Source organism: Ambystoma mexicanum, chromosome 2q (genome assembly GCF_040938575.1).
Source record: "Ambystoma mexicanum isolate Mex_15411 chromosome 2q, UKY_AmexF1_1, whole genome shotgun sequence".
Classification (NCBI taxonomy): domain Eukaryota; kingdom Metazoa; phylum Chordata; class Amphibia; order Caudata; family Ambystomatidae; genus Ambystoma; species Ambystoma mexicanum.
The window spans coordinates 285,754,036-285,775,256 of record NC_090924.1 but is presented as its reverse complement, the minus strand read 5'-3'; positions in this window follow the sequence as shown (position 1 = coordinate 285,775,256).

Genomic DNA, 21,221 nt, shown 5'->3' with positions numbered 1-21,221 from the left:
ACCATCCACCAGTGGTGGTCGTGGGATCGTAGGCCATGAACCCCCCTCTGTGCTCCAGGCCATCCTGTCCAGGCCTGCCTCTGGGTATGGCTCTGAGGATCTCTCTGACTCTAATATTGAATTGGATGCTCACGAATCCATGCCATTGACGGTGGGTGATTCTGCAATGGATTCTGTTCTGTCCGCCACACCTACAGTGGGGGTAGACCCCTCGAGGGGCCAGTCAGTGTTGGAATGTCAGCCTGTGGTGGTTACGGTTGCAGAGTCACACTCCACACCAGTTGCTCCTGTTCCTGGGGCAGCAGATCGATGGAGGAATGCAGTCCTGCAGCCGCAGGCTGTGCAGGCACAGCAAGGACCACGTCTCCTTGGGCCCAACAGGCGAGGTGCCCAGCAACAAGGTGGCCATGTGCCACCGGGGAACACTGTGTGGGAGAATGCCATGTATACCATTGCAGAGCAATAGGGGGAGCAATTCAGATGTTGCCTCAAGGCATGGAACGTGTGGCTGATTCCATTCTCCCCCCCGATAGGCAGGTGGCGCTCCTGCAGCAGGCAACACAGTCCACGTGCCGCTCACTCAGGCTGGGCACGGCAGCCTCCAACAGGGCCTGCTGGGCTGAACTGGCGGCTCTGCGCTCAGCTATTGCTGCTGAGGAACAGGCCCACAGGGAAGCCCTGAGGGAAGATAACACCTCCCTCAGAAATACTGTGGCTGCTCTCATTATGAGCCAGGAGACACGGGCAGAACAGAGGATGGAGCAGCTGAACGTACCCTCTCGGCTGAACTCCATGCAAGCCGGGAGGAGGTCTGTCTGTCACGTGAGGCTTCCCTGGCAGAACTCTGTGTAACATGTGAGGTGGTGCATGGGGACCTCCGTGCCATATTCATGCAGAACCAGGCTCACCAGGCCTTCATGCTTGCTGCTATGGAGAGGCTTGCTGGGACTATGCGTGGTCAGCCACCTGTGCTACGCACACCTCCTGATGTACAACCAGTGGGTGACGACGACGACAACCTATCTCTCACTCAGGTCAGGCCGTGAAGATCATGAGCCCATGGAGTAATTTTTTTTTAGTCCCAACATCGACACATGTGGGTGTTGAGATGCACCCTGCACCTCCCCTCTCCTGGGTGCCCCACCACCCCCTGGTCCACTGTGGCCATTTTTATGTTTAGACTATTGTGCATTTATGTTGCAGTGTGGTGCTATGTGGCATCCAATGGCATCCACTGTGTGTTCCGGCTGGGCCCATATAGGCTTGTCTCATATTTGTGTTTGTGGCTTGGGGTCCCGACACATATGCCACTCCTGCTTTCCCTTTCCATGGGCTCGCAAGGAAGGCACTGTGTGACAGTAACTTACACAGAGGCTTTGGACTTCCGTCATATCTGTGGCCAGTCTGAAGTCCAACATGTGTACACACCCCTAGAGGGGATTCATGATTGTTTCTCCAGTGCATGGTTGGACTGCATTTTGGTGAATATATTGTTGGCTGTGCATGATTTCATTTTGCTAATTCATGTATTGCCTTGACTGTATACTTTGTTGATGCACTTCATGCTGTATGCAGCCCCATGCCCCCTTTAGCTGTCAAAGCCCCTCTCATGATGGTAGGGGGACGTGTGGTGGCAATGTCACATTGAGACACTTGTGCTATGGTATTTACTCACTGTTTGACATTGTCACTGTTGGGTCTGGTGTTCATGATGTGTTATTTTGGTAAATTGATAGTCCTGTGTTGGCTTTGCTTATGATGTGTCACAGGATCAGCAATATGTTTCCGTTGCAGATGTGTCCACAAAGGAGTGGTTCACATGGAAAATGTATGCTACACTGTGGGTTCATGCATTTCCCATGCTAACATGCATTGATTCGCCCTGTAAACACTCCCACACAATACACAAAACACACCCCCACCCCCACGCCAACATCCACCCACGCACACACTACTTGCCTTCTGAGTCATGCTGTGTCCCTGCTGCACATGTTCACATTGATTTTCGTGATTGTGAACTGGGGCTGCTGGCTCATTTTTTTTCCTTTGTTTTTTTATGCAGCTGCAGGGGTTTCCAGGCCGCTGGCATCACTCACTGTACTGTTTGGTGTAGTGAGCGGGGTGTTGGGGGGACAACCCCACAGCACCTGCATTTTCTTTTCTTTTTTGGGATTCCCTGAAATGCATGCCACCAAAGTTTCGAGGTTTTAGAGTTCAGACCTTTGGTGGCATGCATTTTCGTACTTTTAGTATAGGTTGGATTTTTTTGCTCAATCTTTTCTTCAGAGTGCGTGTCTGAGGGGTTTGTCTGTGGCCTGTTTCCATTTGTAACAGTGGGCTTTGTGACAGCTGTGTCATGTGTGTTGATATTTTTATTGAGATTTTTACATTGCATGCCATGGCAGGGTGTGTGGGATCAGTGACATGGGGTTGAGTGTGGTTTAGGTGACATACCATCATTTGGATGTGCTATTTTGCATGGGGGTAGCTTGCATGTGTGCCTTTTGGTCACACAGGATTGTGTTTAAGTGGCTAGGGATGCACACAATGCTGCAATTCCAACGACACATTCTCAGGGTGTTAAGGTTGTGACAGTTAACTGTCCCTTTGTCATCATCGATTGTCACCTGGAATGTGCCATGCCTGTGTGCACTCCGCAGGGGGGGAGTTTAGGTGAAAAATGTAGCCAGAAGCTGGGTACAGGCTGCCTCGCCACGTGCCCTTTCCCTTCCCATGTGCAGCAGCCATGCGTGTCATTGGGGATGTTGGGGCACCATCAGGTCCACCGGTATGCCGCTCCGGGTTGCAACGTTGTGCAGGACACATGCTGGGACAATACTCCTTCACACTACTGGGGGCGCATATAGTAGCTGCCCACCAGAGTAGTCAAAGGAGCAGAAACGTGACTTGAGCACTCCGAATGTGCGCTCCACTATGCCCCGGGATGCAATATGGGCAGCATTGTATCTTAGCTGGGGTGGAGTGGTGGGGTTCTGTATTTGCGTCATAATGTGGGTGCTCAGAGGGTAGGCACTGTCCCCTGGGGAGGTGATAATGGTTGTCATTAGTTGGGTTTGTGTATTTGTGTGTGACATGCATGCATGTGCAAAGGCATTTGTACTCACCAATGAGCAATGTGTTGCCATGCCTTCCAGCTTCCAGGTACCGATGTAGGGCTGGCATTCTGATTATGAAACTGTCTTGGGTGGACCCAGGATAGTTTGCATAGACAGAGGTGATGATTCCCTTGGCATCGCATACAACCTACACGTGGACGGAATGGAAGTGCTTGCGGTTGTGATAGATGTGCTCAGTGGCCCTAGGTGGACGTAGGGCCATATGGGTGCAATCAATGGCACGATCACTTTGGGGAAGTGTGCCACCCGGTAAAATTCCTGCACCAGAGCTTGCCTTTCTGCGGGTGTTCTGGGCATGTATATGTGCCTGCGGAATGAGGGGCATGTAGTCATGATTGCAACACCTGGTGTAGGCAGCATGAATGCATGGCCTGTGAGACGCCCTCAACTATCGCAGTTGTCTGCTGAAATGACCCAGTGGCCAAAAAATGCAGAACATTGAGCTCCTTTTCCAAGGGGCTCAGTGCTAGTGAACACAAGGTGGGTGATGTGAGGTCATCCTTCCACTGACCAGGTCTAGGATGATATGAGGTGGAAACTATACCTGCCATAGACCTGGTCATCAGGCACCCCAAAAAGGCTGGTCCTGGGTAAGAAAATGCGGGGCCTGGCTATACTCCTCCTCCTGTGGTGTCCCACAATCACTGCTGCGAGGAATGGGACATTCATTGTAGCTGTATATGCTTGCTTGTTGTTTGTGTGCACTTTTATGCTGCACCGGGCCGCCTTCGTCTGCTTTCACGTGAGGGACATGTTTCCGGCTTTGCACGTCTTTTGGCATGCGCGGGTTTGCCCTGTTCAATTCCATGAATATGGGTTGTTAGCGTGTGTGTGGGCGCTGCGAGGGTTTCGCTTCTGTACTTCCCCCATTATGCCCACATTTTTGCGTGTTGTTTTGGGATGTCACAGTGACATGTGCACCACGCGTGGATTCAGCGCAGGTCCCAGGTAAGCCACACGCAGTGCCTTCCATGAATCGGTAAACGGGTGCACGCATGCATTTCGCAGACGTGCGCTACGTTTCTCGCGCTTGCGCTACAGATTTCGGCGAACAATAATACCATACATTACCCCGACTGTATTTATTTCTATATTATTACCATTCATTAAGTAAACATTTCTTATAGCAAATGTCACAATGTGTTTATTTTAACAGAAATGGCAAACACACTTGAGTGGTTGGAAGAAAACTTTCCAAAAGAAGAAATGAGTGATGATAACATCTCTAATGTTAAACAATAGAACTTTCGATATAAACACATAATGTCATTTTTACAAAGCTCATTGAAATAATAATATTGTAATTTCTTATATTTATGCAGAGTCACAAAGACAACATCTATCCCCAACTGTAGATAATGAAATCATGATCTTGTCTACAAAATTGATGAACTTAGTAATGACTTTAAGAGGGTTCACATGTAAGCAGGGCTCCAGAGATTTTTGTGCATCCTTCATGCATATATGTTTGAATTCTGGCATGTCCGTCTCTACCTTTCATGTGTATGCTGCTGATGACATGAATACCATTTTAGTTAAGTAATATTGAGCGCACTGTTTAAAATGTGAATTGAATGCTACTTACTGTGATGCAGTAAAATGTATTTATGGTATTTGCAGCAAAGACTTTTGATCATAGTGGCTTTGCTGAAAAAGACTGTGAGAGCACATTTGGATGGCTGGTTAGATGGTGTAAAACCCAGATACCTATTAAAAACAGAACCTTTTACAAATGGTACCCCCTCTCCCCAGCCCTAGATACTCCCCTGTGACATCTGGAGACCATGGGGGAATTTGCCTCCTGAGGAGACATACCAATGAGTGAAGAATGAACCATTAGAGATTCAATTGCATGTGGAAAGTCTTCAGAGAAATTGTGAATTGGTGATGTATTTGCAGTTTAGTAGTTGCCTCTGGCCACACAGCCCCCACACAGCACTAATTAGCAATCTAACATTCCAAGACCATGAACTGAATCACAAATTAAACCCCCTCCCTTTATATTTAGGCGGCAGAGTTTGTTTTTACAATGTCTACTTGTAAGACCTTAAAAAAGGGTTTAATTTTTTAGTAGCCATTCCTTTTGTGTGACATCACATGCAACAACCTCCATGTGCATGCCAAGCAATGGCTACAAGCAAGTTCTGTTATCGCACACTATCTTTTGCTCTGTATATTGAAAATGCAACAGTGATTTATTTGGGTCTTATCTTTCGCTTTGTTACAAAGGAAGGGGGCATTTTTTGGATTGTGCCTTTAACTTTTTTAGTTAAAAGTACACAATAAACTACAAGACTCCATCTTAAGACTGATCTGAGGGCACATGCCAAAGAAAAATATATATCTTTCGCCTATAACTTGCGGGACCGCTGTCTCAGACCCATGCGCATATGGGGTAAAGGCAGGTCAACCCTGTCAAGAATTCTATACTAGTGAGGACCATAGTTTCAACTTGTATAGGTTGATATTTATTAGTGTGCTAAATTAAGCAATGCTGTATTTGCAAAGTGCCAAAGAAATGTGTGTTAGGGACCCTCTTTTTTGTATGTGGGGTCTGTCCGATGAGGAATGATAATGTGAGAAAAAGGAGAGTGAGCCCAGGCTACCCCACTCTCTATATTCCACCAAGGTGGGAAAAAAACTACAGAACAGTTGTGCAACTAAGACACAACATATGGTCAAGAAGCACATGAGATAATCACATAGTTTTTATTCAAAAAGCATAAAACACTAAACAAATTATTTTAAACGTTTTTTAAAACACCCATAATGATAGTATGTAAAACATGGCACATATATTTTTGTGGAGACATGATTTCCCGAGCATTGATGTGGAATTAAAGTTCAGAGATGGTGTGAATTATTAGAGTGACTATCAGATTAGTAACAGAGCAAAATCACACTTGTTTGTAATAATATTGCAACATGACAACATTTCCTTAATAGATCTCGAAATTTTGTAAATGTTACATCGTTGCTCTAAACAGGTCGACACATTAGTGTTTCCAGCTCAAGAAGTGGGCTGTGTCTTGCATCAGATCTCACTTCGAGTTATCCTTCTGAGCTTTCCTCAGGACCATCGGCACAACATCAGTTGTAACAATAAAATCCCCCATTTGGGTGTACCGATTTTAACAATCACTACACAAAAATATATAAAAGAACAAATGTCCTGCAGAGTCCTTGTGTCCATGGTGTTCTGTTTCCCCAGAGGTCTGCTTTCAGTTACTTTGCCTCGAGGAGGAGCAAATACACCCAAAAGGGCTGTGGTGAGTGGTGCGAAGTGGCGTCCTGCAGAGTCCTTGCGGTATGAGCGGAGGAGCGTGAGCGTCTCCTCTAACTCGAGGACTGGTGGACTTGTGCTTGTTACCCTGCTGGGGGAGCCAAAGCATTGAGCATTGAGCAGAAGGACCGCACTGTAAGTGAGCGTAAACTGTTTTCCTGTCTCTCAGCCCTCTTCGCATTGTTGGTGTCAACAATGCTAAACAGACTTGTCCTGCTTGTGCTGCTTCCCTAACACTATCCCAGGCTAACATCGTAAGGCTTGGGGGGTGGAGGAAGAGTCAGACTTTGACAGCTCCCTAAGCTGTCCGACTTGCCCCCCCACCCTCCGGCCCATCTATTCAAGACTTCTTTCTCCGTTACTACACCGGCTGATTACGGCCGAGTGTGGGAGGAGGAGGGAAGTTAGTGAAAGGCCCTCAGGAGCAAAATAGCGAAGGACATGCACTTAGTGGATGGTGTTCCTGTTCCTATTTTGCCCATTTTAGGGTGTGTTCCTCAAGCATTTTCAGAGCTGAGGGGCCCTGATGTTGACTATCATTGACTGTTCTATTGCTCATGAATTGCACTAAATCCAAAGGCAAATCACAAAGACTCGGGTCTGGCCGAGGGGGCGATGCATGTGTCTAGCCCACTGTGCCACGTGGACAGTGATATAGTATCACTTAGAATAATTAAATGGGGAACATCCTAGGCTCTGGTTTGCATCTGCAAATATTGGCCACCAAACAAAGTGCCCTAATGGGGAAAATGGATTAATCTAACAGTCAAAGGAAAGCGGTGGGTCTTTTCACAGGCATCCTGGAGGCCCTCACTGTTTTTTTTTCGTTATTTCCCAATCAACCAGGGAGTGACGGAAAGCGGGGCTGGTTTGATCAGAAATGTAGGCTGGCAAAACGGGCCATTATAGATACTCTAAAGTGCCCTGCGCTGGACAGACGCAGGATTGCTCAATTGCGCACTGACTATCGCAGGACAATTGAGCAAAGTAAATTGGAGCTGGAAGTCATGGCCTGGGCAGAATATTTAGAGGTCATTAGGGTGAATGATGCAAAGGGCTTTTGGGAATTTGTAACTAGAGGGTCCTCCAACAAAGGAAAACAAAGTCCACAGGGTACACATGTGGGGGAATCGGATTGGGTCTCCTATTTTGGGACTTTGTACGATGGTCATATACGAAAGGAAGAGCTGTCTCAGGGTGTATCTCTATGCTTTTCCTTGGAGGGGGTGGCCAAAGCAATAGGGGAGCAATCACGTAATCGAGCACAGCCTGGATGCCATACTGGCATATATCTTCACGAGTCAAATTGATTTATGGGCTCCTGTGCTGTCATTGGCTTTTAATCCCTGCCTGAGTCCAGGGCATATCCACCATCCTGGAAGACGGCAACTATCTTTCCCATTTTTAATAAGGGGGATACAACCACACCTCCTTCGTACCCTCCCATCTCTCTTTTGGACACAGCTTTTAAGATTTTCGGCCGGGTACTGCTGGGCCATATTGAGCATTGGGTTACTGAGGCAGAGATCTTGACAGATATTCAGTTTGCTTTCTGCCACGGTTGGGGCACAATGGAGCAAGCACTAAATGTGTACTTTTTATCATCGAATTTGTTTTCTGCAAGTGCGAGACAGTATAACTTGCATTCATGGACTTAAGCACAGCTTTTGACAAAGTTGATTGTGCTAAGTTGTGGGCCGTGCTTGAGACTATGGGCTGCCCGGCGGATATTTGGGAGTATTGCCGGAGATTCACTCGGGCAACAAAGCTAATTTCCGGTTTGGTCCTGGGGGCAGGTGTACAGAGTGGTTTGACATTGTATTGGGTGTTCACCAGGAGTGTGTTTTGGCCCCTATACTTGTATATTAATGGGCTGCTGCAGGCTTTGTTAAGTACCAGTGTGAACTTCGAAAGTGGGGAGCAGGCCATTCCCAGTATTGGCATATGCCGATGGCACAGTGCTTATGGCCCGAACCCCCATGGCCCTGCAGGCCTTGGTTAATGCCTATGCCTCCTTCATGACCAGTTTAGGTGTCAAAATCAATTCCACCAAATCAACAGTGATGAGCTGTAGTGAAGGCAGCAAGCTTATTAAGATGCATCCCATAATCTGCATGGGAGAAGTCATCCCAAGGGTGGCTGAGTATGATTACTTGAGGGTCAGGTTTTCGGAGACCCTAACAGGAACAGCGCACGTAAGAAAAACACTCTGTGAAAATGTGCCAATACTTGAGGTGTCTCTCTCGTTTTTCTGCTAATTATAAGGGCCAGTACATGCAATCGGCCCTCAAGGTATGTACTATGGAGGTAAAGGCAGCCACACAATACGGAGCAACTCTATGGGGGAATTGTAAGCCCGGTGATATGCAGGCCAGGGAAAATCATTATTTTAAAAATCTTTGTGACTTCCTGGCTCTTCATACTGTGCCTTGGTGCATAAATAATTGGGATGGCCTTTCTGGAGGATGATTGGACAGCTGCCCCAAGCATCCTATGGCTAAGAATATGGGGGAACAAAAATGCCCCATTGTGTCACTTTGTAATAAAGGTGACACTGAATAGGGATTTGTGGCATAAAATACCCTGGTTAAGGTCTGTAAAAGAACTTATGTATCAGGTGAACGTGCCGATCATGCCACCTTTTACTATGATGCTACTACCACAGGAAGTAAGATCATTCAAGGAAGCGGTAACCAGGGAAACTGTGATTTAACGTATGCATGCAGCATTGGTGTCTCAAGCTGACAATTTCCATCAGTCTATAAGTGGGACACTAACTCTACAGACATACATTGTCTGGGCCAGGGAAAAACATAAAAGTTGGCTCACCACAAGGACATGATTTTAATGCTTACAACTGAGAGGTAACACAGTGAACTGGGCGGGTCACTCTGATGATCCAAGCTGTCCTGTGTGTGGCGCCACAAATAGAAATTTGAGCCACTTTATTTTGTTTTGCCCTGGTTATGGGAATATAAGAAAACAGACTATTCTGCAAGTTTTAAAATGTACTGATTTGCGCCAATATGGGCCAGCAACGTGTTTTCAATTAAAGGCAGAAATGAAATTTAAGGCCTCTGCCTTTTTGTTGAAGGCTTCCATGTATTATAGAAGGAGTTTTTTAAGAGGTCAAGCTGCAGCATTTTTGCAAAATGTGTGTTATATTGTTATTTTTCTTTTGGAATCAACTCAAAGTATTATGACAATTGATTTTTAATTTGCACCAAGAGACTATGTTATATTTCTGATGTATTACAAGTATGTGTTTGAGGAATATTTGTATTTGAATAAACTTCTACAATCAAAAGAACAAATGTTTTAAAACCTTGACCTTACTGACATATTGCAGTTTTCACCCATTAGACCTAAAAGAAAACTTGCTGTACACATAATTTCTACACACAATTTCTACGTACATGTCAGAATTATAGAACAATGACAGACTTTGACACTGTTAGGGAGAATTGTCAGAAATGTGCCAATCCCCTCTACCTTAGAGACCCCCAGCAACTTTGCTGGATTTTGAGGACTTGATTTTTTTACCTGGAGAGAGTGAGACCCTTTTCCCACTATCTCACATATTTTAATGTGATTTTTGTACTCTTGTGTTTCTTTTGGTTGTGGAGTCTGACAAACTCCATAGGCATCATCTTTTACATTGTAGCACACAGCACCTTTAGTGCAGTGACACAGGAAAGTCTCTTATATTTCCCCAAGGTTTAAATACCTTCTCTGGGATAAACTACTGTTTCCCAGAGCAGTAAAGTGAAATTGACTTTACTTACATTTGTAACTTTCTAGACCCAGCACACACTATCTTACAATAGGGTGCTGGAGGGGTTGCTTAGTATCCCCTTTGTCTAGCTTCTCATGTAGCAACTTTATGTTACCCTTTCCTCACTGAATGGCTGGTGGCAGTGGTTTCGTTTTGACTACTATGGTGAGCATTTACCGCGGGCTGTGTTTGCAGCTACAGTAAAGCACCCAATGTTGTCATTTTTGTCAAAATGTCCCCAGTGTTCATTTTTCACCATTTCTTTGTGGAAAGGTCCTTCTTGAGATTTACTCTGCGTGCAAAACCTGGTTTGGTCCCTTTGTTCATTTTGCACGAGTGAGGTCACCTCTGGCTCCAGTGTGTCTAGGGTAGGCAGGAAGTGAGGGAGGTGCCCAAAACTCCCTGTACTTAGTCTCCTAGGAGACCCAAATGCACTCTGTGATGATTGGCTGGCTGACTGTCCCCAAAGGACAGCCACCCTGCTGGGTGAGTGACAGCTATGCTGGAATGAAACAGAGAGAACTGTATAAAAGGCAATTCTTTTGGCTTGGAAGGCAGAGTCGACCACTGGACAAAGGAACCAAAGAAGAACTTGAAGAGGATGTGTGCTGCAACTCCTGGACCGTTGGTTTGCCTGACAAAGCCCTGGTGAAGTGCCGAAAGGCCAAGTTCGCATCAACAGAGAAGTCCCTGCAAGGATAACGTCTTCCCTTGAGTTGGTGGGACCAATCAACTCCAAAGTAAGCCACCTGGACATCCATCTCGGAGCTGGTTGAATTTCCACAGAGTTGCTGCTGTAAACCGTAGAGCCAGGGAGAGGAACACCAGTTTGTGTGCGTTGCTTTTAAATTAGCCAAGAGCTCCAGGAAAATCCTCCGGACTCCCAGGAAGCAGGACTGACCGAGCCTGAGCCCCCTCAACAGAGTGTGGGACCCTAGAAGCAAGGAAAGTCTCGACAGCCAGGAACCACAGTGTTGCTATTTGCGGCAGACGCAAGGAGCTGAAACACTGAACAGCTACTGGAAGTAAAGTTTGCTGGTTGCAAGTTTTGACCGTCCCGGTGCAGTGCAGGAGTCCCCTGACGTCCTCCCTCTTGGCCCCCCGACTGAGGCCCAGGAACAGTGAGATCTGCAGAGCTGCACAGGAACAGGAGTCATCTGCTGCATCCTATCTTCATTTTAAAGGTACTGTACAAAGTCTAAGAGAACCTACCTCTTGCAGTACAGTTGGTCGCACCTTCTACTACTCACAAGTCTAACAGCTTGTGGCCCTACATTGATTCATCTTTTTCTGCAAAGACTCTGAAACATTGTGCAAAGACTTTTTTACTTACCTTCAAATAAGTGCTTCAGCCTATCTAGACTCAATTTTATCTGAATGTTTGTGGTAACTTGTTTGCTCTAATAATATTTTCCTTTTTACTTGCTCTGAACTAATTCTGAATGTCAACAGTAACACATTAATGTCAATAGCACCCTAGCAATTGAAGTCACCTGTGGGTGTAGGTCTCAGCTGTATGCCTTCCCACATGGGTATTTACTGATTCTGAACTAAGAGATGGTGTAATTTTTAAGTATATTTGAGTGGTGTTTTACAGTGCTCCCTTCTGAAGAAGGCTTACATTAATTGACTGGTAAATACGTTAATAATTGTTTTATCAAGAAAACCTGTGTGTGTTTGCTTGAACACTCTGACCCTAGATGTAACTCCCCTACAGCTCACATTGACCCCTCTTGAGATACGTCTGGCTACTCATCCACACTACCAACCTGTGTAGTACAGCCTTATACCAAAGATTGGGTTACTACTGCCAGGAGGTCAGGGTTGTTGTAGTGCACCCTATGTGTATGTACTCACAAGGGGTGTGTATGGCCCTCTTTTCTAGTCAGGGGGGGCCTGTGTCATGAGGGTATATAACAGTATTTTGTAGCACAAGGACATAGGCTACCCCACCTGTATGGCACTTGCCGGTAGTGTGATATCGCAGTAAAGACTATGGCATTGGTCTTTGCATAAAACAGAGTACACCAATATGCATTCTTATATGTGACCATTTATTTTTCAATTAATGATTTTTTTAAACCAGCCTATATGGGCTGCTGTATCTATGTCACCAATATTCAGCTCCTTTTTCAAGGAGAATTACATACAAAAGCCATCATATTGTATCTTCATATGACTAACAATTTGTAGTGCTAATAACTTGTGAGGGTTAGTATCCAAAGTGACTTATGATGTGGTTCAGCTACATAACACATCTATCTAGTCGACACTTCTGGTGTTTCTGGCACGGGCGAGGTAGTTGGCTGTGCTGGTGCCGTCTTCAAGACTTGGCAAGGGAGCGTGGAGGTATCTCTTTCAGACCCTTTTGGTGTGACATCTATAGGAGTAAGTGAAAGCCAAAATCAGATATTGGTGTCTGTATATAGGGATTCAACACACCTACATGTTGTGCTGCGATATCGTCCTACCTGAGCCAGTTATTGGTAGTGTCACAGGTAAGTAGAAGAAATGTTCTGTTCTTCTATAAAGGAGCCTGTTGTGCACCTTCTGGGTCTTGATCCTAATCAAGGTGGTCTGGTCAATGGCCGCGTGGTTAAACTTTAAAGTTAATGGAGGCTATTAATCACCTTTAAATATTGTCAACAGATGGCTAGTTACGTTCTGTTGGAGCTGCATTCATTAATGCGGGCTATTTAGAGTAATATCTAGCTGGGCCTAACATCCTGGCTTATGGATAGCCAGCATGTCGGTAATTACACGGGTAATGTGCACATTACGAGATCCTTCGGTTTACAAATGGCCGAGGGGCCGTGCGTTTAACAGTTATACTGTGCGTTCCTTAATGCGTGGTATCCATTTTAACCCCCCTGGGATTCCAAAAGATGTGGGGTGGGCCTCCTGCTGAGACTGCGACACTAACGTCGGGTCTGGGGCCAGCACCGCTCTGTTAGGAGCGGTGGGCTTACCTGCGTATGCTTCCTGCAGTGCCTAGCTATGCTCGGGATCAGTGGTGCTTACCCGCGCATGCGTCTTTGATGTTAATGGACGCGTGGCGCGTAGCTAGGCAACTGCCGAGCGTATCGCGCATGCGCGTGTGTCTAGTGCTCTCGGGTCGTCAGAGTACTCTAGGAGCCACGGGAGCTGTGTTGTTTGGCGGTGGACTCGACCCAAAGGGTGGAGTTATTCTATGATGTCTGATGTGAGATGAGTACCTTTCAAAAATGGGTGCTCAAAGGGTGAGAAAACACGGGAGCTGAGTGTTATGCTTATGAAATCCAAGTTTGTGCTTCCTGTTACTGTTTCGCGGGGCATGGACATTGTACATCACACACATCTCATGGAGAGTGGCAAGTCGGGATCCCATGATTGTCCCGGTGGCTTTACATCAACAGATGGAACATATATCATTCATGGCACATGCAAAAATCCTTTGATCAATAACTCTTGTTGTCTTGTAGTGTGTGGGTGGTTACAAGCGTGTGCATGACATCTATCATATTGGCTCGACAGTGGTACTGTAGGACTGGAATGGTTGTCACATAATGCTGAACAGACCTGTACACCCCATGTATGTGAGTAGTGGCATATGTTGAGTATGCTTTAGCAGCTGTGTTGCTTCAGAAAAAGAAGTTCCATTCTATTGAAACATTGAGTCCGTTTTTTACCGTATCTAAACGGTGTATCCATTTCTGTTTGAGTTTCCTAAGTTCCAAATCTCTATCTCCTCCTCTTGCGTTGGCGTTGACTATTTGAAGGAAGCACCACCTTAGTTCTGTGTGTTTGTGTTTCTTTTTGAGGAAATGAGCCACCATTGGCTTGTCTTCGACATTGTTTTTTAAGCAAGATCTGTGTTCACAAATTCTTTGCCGCACCTCTCCTTTGCTCTTTCCAATATACATCAGGTTACATGGGCATTTTATCATGTAAATGCTCCATTTGGTGTGACAATTTGAGAACGTTTTATACTTCCATGTCATGTCCTTTAGGGAGATCTCTTTTTGATCTTGCGTGAGATGTCAGACTGAACACTTGCCGCATCTGAAGTGTCCAACAACTGGGGGGAGATGCCATAACGTAGTTTGGTCTGTATCTTCAGTTTTCTTCGTAGAATAGGTGTGTACTAGACAGTCTTTTAAATTCTTGCTTCATTTGAATGCGAATCTGGGTGTTTCCGGAGTGAAAGTGTCCGTTTGTAATAACTTCCAGTTCTGTAGAATTGTTTTTCTGATAGCATTGCTGACTGGGGTAAATGTTGTCATGCATGTCATTTTGTCTTTGCGTTCCTCCCTTGATCGTTTAGTCAAAAAGTCTGTTCTCTTGGTGTTTCTAGCTGTTTTGCAGGCCTTTCTGATGATGGCTGATGGGTAGCCTCTGGCTTTTAGGCGTTCCTCTAATTCTTTGCCGTGATGGTTGTTAAATGACTCCAATCAAGCAGTCCCACTAAGTCAGTGCCTTGTCTGGGATTGCTCAAGGGAAGCCCTTATTTATATATTTTTATGTCCAGTTTGTGTACTCTGGATGACAACCCTTATATAACACGCCTCTCTTAGAATCCCCCTGACCCCACTGAGCCAAGAAGTAAGTTTGTTTTGCAAAATTAAAAGGTTTATTTGAGAATTAAACAAAATATATATATATATATATATATATATCGCACTTTTATAATAAATTAATAATTGATATCACACTTATGGCCTCATTACACGGTAGGCGGTGAACCATGGCGCAATTAGCGCCATGGTTCATGCCGGTAAAATAGCGGCATCGCCTTGGTGGAAAGGGGAATTACTGCCCCATTCCAAGGTTGGAGGGGCGGTAATTCCCCCTTCCACCATTGCCCTTCCCCATTCCCATTTTTGCCCCATAGGGCATAATGGGAATGGGGAAGGCGCTAATTACGGCACTGCAAATTGCTGGGCCGTAATTAGCTCCCTGGGTCCCTTTGCGGGTTGGTTTTTAACGCCTGCAAAAAGCAGGCATTAAAATCCCCAACCCGCAAAGGGACCTCGTAGTAAGGCGGTAAGGATTTACTGGTACCGATAAAATACCGGTACCGGTAAACCCTTACCGCCTACTGTGTAATGAGGCCCTTAGACATATGACAGTGAGTGATCAACACTGGATGACGTGATACTAGCACACTGGGTAATTACTTAGGAGTAGTATAGAGGATAAGGTAGCTGAGAATGCTTTATATGGTACAAGGAAATGCAAGGTGGAAAAGAAGAAACACAGGAATAAACTTGATATGATTTCGGCAAAACATAATATAATCACTTTTCCCCTTTTGGCAATTCACCCCCCCCCCCCTCTATGCAATGTAAGGAGGTGGAGGTGACACACACAGTTATTCAGGAATACAATCACAGTACAATCCCAATTCAGTTTCCCCCTAGCAAGCTTAGATCAACAGGGATGATTTTAAACGCAGGCAAAGTACTTTAAAGGTGGTATGCAAAGAAGGGAAAAATATGCTAAAAATTATTTTAATTCCCTCTAGAGGTTCAGGGTGAGTGATAGCTACTTTAAATTAGTTCAGGATCACTTTAGCAATGCTCTATGAATGATTGTCAGGTTGCAAACGAATTTCAACAAAGGAAAGCAAGGACAAATATTTTTACACATGGCTGAAATGAAGCAAAATGTCAAATCGCGGCAATTTAGTCGCGTGCGTCAAGCGCAATTACGGAGAAAGTATAAGGAGTAGCAAGTCGGTTTAGAACTTGTTGGAAAGCTTAGAATCTCAGCTTCAAAATAAAAAATCTTGCTTTTATCACAAACGGTTGAAGAGATACGAACGATTTTGTGGAGGTAGATTTTCAGAAATAAAATTTTAAAGTTTCAGAATGACCGATGACAGTTTTGCAGCTTTAAAGTCACAGAAGGACACACAATGCTATGGTGTAGTTCTAGATAGGTTAAAATAGTTTGAATTAGATTATTTTAAACTAAGAGACTGGTTTTGCACAGTCCTGGCTGGGTACTCACACTATAATTCTGAAAGGAATGGGCATCCGTCACGGATCTGGTCAGGTTTGGACTGCTAGTGGTTCTGGATACAGCGCTGCTTTCTGGGTCTTTCTGGTCTCTGGAGATTGATGGATTTGAAGTCTGGAGTCTCCCGTCAAAGCGTCCCGCAAGAAATCAGCTTGAAGTGGGAAGTGAATGTCCCTACCTGTCCTGCACAGTCTCCTTTTATGTGTTTAGGAATGTGGGACGGTCGGCTCATCTTCTATGCCCAACCCTCTCAACTTATCATTGGCCAGTTCCTCCTCTCTCCCTTGATTGGGGGAACTGGGTTGTGAGTCAGAGTGATGAGGTAGGTTTATGGTCAGAGGATCCTCCCCTTGTCACATTGCACACAAATCTATTTCTGATCCAAATACCTATTTATCTATGTACAATTTTTCTAATATTATACGTCCAGTTAACATATTTTCGGTAGCACCAAACCATCCGATCCCTGTCTTTGTAAGATGTCGTGTCCACTTATGACAGAATTCTGCCCTTTTCATCCAGATAACGACCTCTAAACCTTTCCAGATTTTACACAAATGTGCACCAGGAATATTGGTTTCAGATGATAAAGTGTCAGATTTTTAACAACCTTTTTTCTGCTACTGTCCCCAGGAACATACCACAGTGTCCTAACACCTCTTAAAATGTGCACAGAAAAATCACAAGAATGATGACGTTATTTATATAATTTTTATAAGTCCGCACTATGAATTATCCATCTTTTTAAAATTATGCTCTGGCCCCAAAGGGGTGTGGTTTTCCAAAGCACATGGTGGAATTTCTGGTTTATCCACTTCCCCCAAGCTCAGCTTGCTCACATGCAGTGCCCCTCCCCGTTTCCTTCCAAGAGGAAGCCATTTACGACCCCCCTAATTTAACATTCGCCTGGGCCAAGGACAGTGCTTTGTTTAGTTTCCTGTAGTCCCCAGGTGCTCCTCCCCTAATTCAATCAGAGAGGTGTCATCTCCTTTTGGCAGGGGCAGCAGAATGCTGCCAGGCCTGGGAACACAGCTGCTGATCAAGTTTCAACTCCTGTCGGAGGTGGTTGTCAGGCAGAATTCAATCTCTTTAAGCCAGCTTCAGCTAAATGTCACTTTGGTACCCAGTTTTCTAGATTCAAATCTAACTAACAATTTTTACACATGAAGCTAGAATGCTGATTCTAAGTTCAAAACTATGACATTTCAACAGTTGCAAACTATGTGACACTCAACAGTAGGTCACTCATTTATTTTAAAAATTTAGATTTTAGTGTCTTTCACTCCAATTTCACTTCAGCTGCTGACATCCACAGCTCATCCAGTTTTGTTATAAACATTGTTTTGGGCTCTTTCTCTTTCCAGATTTTGTATGCACACAAGACTACATTCTGCCAAATGTCTGCTGGTGTTCATTGAGATTTTTGAATTTCTTGCAATGTTTAAAATAGGCATTTTTAGCTTGCATTTCAGAGAAACAAAGGTGATTTCAACGCACTTTTTTATTTTAGCCACCGGCACTGCTGTTTTTCCTTTGGCAGACATTTCACTCATGGCACTCCTGGCCCCTCACGCTCGCACTCGTGGGTGGCAGGTCAGGCGACCATTTTGGTGTGCGCAAAACTGCGCGGTTCTCCAGGATTCTGGCGCAAATGTGGGCTTTTCTGCCCTCTTGGATTTCCTAAGCCCACAGCACCAAGTGTTGCAGCATAATAACTTGAACGTGGGCCAAAACACCCAACAAGCCCCCCCTCCTGACTGTGCTTTGATTTCGAGTCGAGGGGGAGTCCGGTGCAAAGGATGTTTTGATCCACGCGTTGGTATGTCCGCATCCTCTTCTTCCAATTCCGCAGATGGCACAGTTCAGCATCTTTTCCTCCATCCGGTTGGATTGATCGGTTCTCCTCGCCGGTCCTGATGGGAATATTGGGTGGTACCCTGGGCCCCTCGAATCTTTGCTCCCGGTCCCTGGGTCGTTCTCCTTGGTCAGTCTCCATGGTTTCATCTCTCCTAGGATGATAAAGCAAAAGCGGCAATACCTATTCGTAGACATTTCTCCCCCACTATTGATATAGTGGGGCGGCATACACATTTTATAGTCAAAAACATGAACATAAACATTTTTTTTAACTCAGGAGGCAAGAACATATTCAAGAATCATAGAATTTTATAGGCTATATGTGGAATATTTTAGGGTGGAATGGAATTAATCTGGATCAGTCCCCTCTGGTATTGCAGAGGACTCCTCCAGTTGCTGCAGAGTGTGCCTTGGATGGCAACACTTTAGCTGATTTATATGGACCCACTTGTCTTCCCCTTCTGCCAGACTACCTTTGGGGATGCGGATCTTATAAGCTACTGGGGAGATGGGAGAGGTCTATAATTTCAAACGGTCCCTTCCATGTAGGCAAACATTTTCACTGTTTGGCCTGGTTCCTTTGGAAATTGTATAGATAGACCCAGTCTCCCACATTATATACTTTCCTGGAAGTTTTCAAATCGTAATGGGTTTTCATGCTATCAGCTGATCTTTCTAGATTCCGCTGAGCATAGGCAAAAGCATGTTGAAGGTGTTTCCTTAAATTCTCCACATACTCATGAGTTGTGGAGGCATTTATCAATGTCTGCTCTTGGGTCCTGTAGAGCAAATGCTGGGGAAGCACTATCTTGCGTCAAGTCATCAGCTCAAATGGTGACATTTTAGTTGCAGATGACGGGGTAGATCTGATGGCCATTAGGACCAGAGGTGATTGGATATCCCAACTTGGCCCAGAATGTGCCACAAACTTTTTTAAGATGCTCACAATGGTCCGGTTGTAGCGTTCTACTGCCCCAGAAGCAGCTGGCCGGTAAGCAATATGTAACTTCCTTTTGACCCCCAGTATCTCCCACATCTTTGTCATTACCTCGCTGGTGAAATGGCTACCTCTGTCTGACTCAATCCTTTGAGGTAGACCAAAACGGGAAAAGATGTGGTTAATCATCAGGGCAGCTGCTGTTTCTGCCTTGCAGTTTGGGGCTGGGAGACATTCCACCCACTTGGTAAACAAGCATGTGACGGTCAACATGTACTTGTTTCCTCTAGACGAGCGAGTTACAGGGCCTACGAAGTCGATTTGCAAATCTGACCATGGCAGTGCCATCCCCCTCTTTTGGAGAGGCGCACGGTGTGTGAGGGAAGATGGCTGAAATTGTGCACACACCAGACACCCCTTCAAGTATTGGTCGAGGTCCTGCCCCATGTGTGGCCAGTATGCAACCTCTCTTAAGATCTCAAGTGTTGTGTGAAACCCCCTATGACCGGCTGTGGCCGCATCATGGGCGTGACTTAACATCAGGCTTCGGAATGAGGTAGGGACCACCCACTGATCATGGCCAGCTTGGGATTCCCTTACCAACAAACTGTCTTGGATTCAGAACATCTTTGGACATTTCATCAACACTCTAAGGTCCTCCTTCCCAATGTAATCGGTATCCGTCAGGGGAAAGTTCTCAGGGTCATCAATGTGTTGGTAAAGCTTACCAATTATTGGATCCCCCTTTTGAGCTGTAATTAAATCAGCATCAGGGGTCTCCTTACTCCATTGTGCAGTTGAAAGATCATTGTGAGCATTTGTCTGGGACCTAGTGATAGCAGTGACCTGGATTTCCCCCAAAAGAGACTCTCAGGCCGATTCATGGAATAATTAGCGCGGCGCAAGTGGGCAAAAACTTGCGAATCGCAGTGGAATAGCAAAAATCGCAGTGCAAGTGCGAAAATCGCACGAAAAGCAGCGCACGTCGATTCATGGAAAGCCGTGCGCGAGAAAACCAGCGGATGTGCGATAAAAAAGTGCGCAGCGCACTTTGGCGCACGTTGGCGCACAGGCCATCTAACAGCGTGCGCCAGGTCACAGCGAAAATCGCACAGGCCACAGCGAAATTCGCACATAGCGCGGCGCACGCAATAAAAGTAGGCGTAACACGGGCGTAACACTCGGAATGGGGAACAACTTGCCAAAACGTGGGCGTCACGGGGGAAGTACAGGGCACAAGTGCGCGGAACGCCCACACGCTCGCCTACAACACGTATTCATGGAATAGAATAGGGGAAAAAAGCGCACGCTCAAACCAGCGCACAGGCACAAACACGACCGCCACAAGAAAGGAGGCGGTAGCGTCTCTGCGGCTGTAAGAAATGTGCGCCAAAAGGTGCGCCAACAAATAGCACCTATATACTGCCATGATGAATGTCCCATACTGTGGCCCTCCAGGAAAAATGACGTGCAAAGGGGTACCCACAAACACGGACACCCGCTGACAAAAAATACGTGTGCATGTATACCGGGGTGCGCGGGAAGTGTCACACGCGATTTGCAGGGTACGTGCATCACAGGGGTTCGCGTGAAGTTATTCACGCGATTGGGCCTGGGGGAGCGGGCTACGTGTATTTCAGGGGTTCGCGTGAAGTTCGCGTGAAGTTCCTCACGCGATCGGGCCTGGGGGAGAGTGCTACGTGTATTTCAGGGGTTCGCGTGAAGTTTCACACGCGATCGGGCCTGGGGGAGCGGGCTACGTGTATTACAGGGGTTCGCGTGAAGTTCCTCACGCGATCGGGCCTGGGGGAGCGGGCTACGTGTATTTCAGGGGTTCGCGTGAAGTTCCTCACGCGATCGGGCCTGGGGGAGCGGGCTACGTGTATTACAGGGGTTCGCGTGAAGTTCCTCACGCGATCGGGCCTGGGGGAGCGGGCTACGTGTATTACAGGGGTTCGCGTGAAGTTCCTCACGCGATCGGGCCTGGGGGAGCGGGCTACGTGTATTTCAGGGGTTCGCGTGAAGTTCCTCACGCGATCGGGCCTGGGGGAGCGGGCTACGTGTATTACAGGGGTTCGCGTGAAGTTCCTCACGCGATCGGGCCTGGGGGAGCGGGCTACGTGTATTACAGGGGTTCACGTGAAGTTCCTCACGCGATCGGGCCTGGGGGAGCGGGCTACGTGTATTTCAGGGGTTCGCGTGAAGTTCCTCACGCGATAGGGCCTGGGGGAG